The sequence below is a fragment of the Panthera onca genome, chromosome C1, assembly GCF_046562875.1.
Source record: "Panthera onca isolate mPanOnc1 chromosome C1, mPanOnc1 haplotype 2, whole genome shotgun sequence".
Taxonomy (NCBI): Eukaryota; Metazoa; Chordata; class Mammalia; order Carnivora; family Felidae; genus Panthera; species Panthera onca.
Window position 1 is genome coordinate 65902693 of NC_138346.1, and position 2139 is coordinate 65904831.

Here is a 2139-nt window from a genome sequence, read left to right on the forward strand (position 1 = left end):
CTTCAGATTCAAACTGAAATGTCTCTTTCTAGGTCTCAAGACTGCTGGCCTTTAGACCAAAACTATATCATCAGTTCTCCTGGTTCTCAGGCCTTCAGACTCAGACTGGAATTACCATTGGCTCCCCTGGATTTCCAGCTTGTTTATCATGTTAGTCAATTCCTATGATAAATCCCTTTCTATTTATATATAATTTTATTTATTCTCTCTGTGGAAAACCCTAATACAGAGAATAACAGTTAACCAGAATATATGACCCTGTTAGGTAGCTGTGTGCTAATTTTAAAAAAAGATAAAAGTTACAAACAATTCTTAGAAATACAGTGGCTTCCCTGGATGTGAGAGTTTGTCAGATTTCCTCATAATTTCGATGACCTTGACAGTTTTGAGGAGTTTTGGTCAGGTATATTGTAGGATGTTCCCATACTGAAATTTGTCTTACATGCTTCTTCTGATAAGACTGGAGTTATGGGTTCGGGGGAGGCAGACCACAGAAGCCAAGAATCATTCTCATCACATCATAGTAAGAGTACACACTATCAATAAAATTTGTTGATATTGACCTTGATCATTTTGCTGAGGTAATGTTTGTTAAAATTCTCTACTGTGAAGTTACTCCTTCCCCATTTCCATACTGTACTCTTTGCAAGGAAGTCACTATTTGCAACCAACACTTAAGGAATAGGGATTTATACTCCCCTCCTCCTTCAGGGTGTAGTATCTACATAAATTATTGGGAATTTTCTGCATGGAATATTTGTCTCTTTTCCCCCATTTAGTCAGTCATTTATATCAGTAAGCATTCACAGATAGTTATTTATATTATTATTTTTAAGGTTATAGTGTTTATCAAGTTAAATTTCTAAAACTAGCAAGATAAAATATGAGTTGTTAGGATGCAGATCACACCCTAGGGAATATTTACCTGGTAATCCCAATGACACCACAAGCTAAATGATTCCCAGTGTTTCCCTTTTGCATACTTTCTTCATTTCCACCTTTGTCCAAGGCATCTCATTTCTCATGGCCCACCATTGTGTGGCTAGTGAGGGAATGGTCTTCTGAGACTTCAATCACAGAATCTTCCATAGACACTTTGGCCATCCTTGCCAGCAGTCACACTGTCCAGGTCTCCAACATGGTCTCTTAAACTTTTGGCCCACTGTGTTTTTGGACAGAGAATTAAAGTGAGGACATACACTGGTATAGCCTTGAGTACTGTGTCTAAACTAATGGATGTGGAATCCGTGTTCACCTTCTGTCAATCCTGTAATGGTTCCTGATCTCTAGCAGGCCCACTTTCATTCTGCATGAAGTGGATGGTGCCCTCCACTGGGCACTGGCCCTTCAGCATGCACACGGCCTTCATCTCCGTGACTCCAAAGGATGTACTTCAGTTCAGGCTCCCAGGGCTGTGGAGGATGGCACAGAAGTCGCCAGCCTCCACAGATATTTATTTTATAATTTGGATAATAATCCAATACCACTTAATTTATTTTGCTACCTTGTGACTTTTTTGTGTGTTCTTTGCTTGTTCTTAGCATTTCCTTAATTTCTGGTACTACAAGATGCTCCAGGCCCTTCTTGTAAGGTTTTCTTGCCTCAGTCCTAAAATCACTAATTTCACCAAGGAAATGCTTGGTGCTATTAAATGCTATTTTACCTGATATTAATAGTGCTAGTCTTAGATTCTTTATGGTAGGGAGGGGAGAGGTGGTGGCATGGGATTTTATTGGTACCATATTAATTTTCTATGTTTTAAGTTTCACTCTTTCTAGGGTCATTATATGTTTTAAGTTTCACCCTTTCTAGGGTCATTAGGTTTAAGTGTATCTAATGAAAATAAAAATTAGGTAGATTTGTCTCATCTAATTGTAGAGTGTTTCTTTACCAGATGAAAATAATCAACTTTTATGTGTACATTTATTTCTATATCTTCACTTACCTGTAATTTTAATTTGCATTAATTCATATCTCCTTCTATATTTCATTATTTTCACTGAAGTAAAGTAAATTTCTCTATTTCCTTTTCCCTACTCCTTGTGTAGATACTATATTTAAAGTTTTAGTGGTTACCCTCAAATCGTTCACAGGTATACTTGTATTAATGAAGTCTATAATAAATAACGCTCTCATCTT

At 37.1% G+C, this 2139-nt stretch overlaps 1 pseudogene; it reads right to left on the minus strand.

Annotated features, from left to right (window-relative positions):
• Positions 1 to 921: 921 nt before the first annotated feature.
• LOC132671349 (superoxide dismutase [Cu-Zn] pseudogene) lies at positions 922 to 1369 on the minus strand (annotated as a pseudogene).
• Positions 1370 to 2139: the final 770 nt, after the last annotated feature.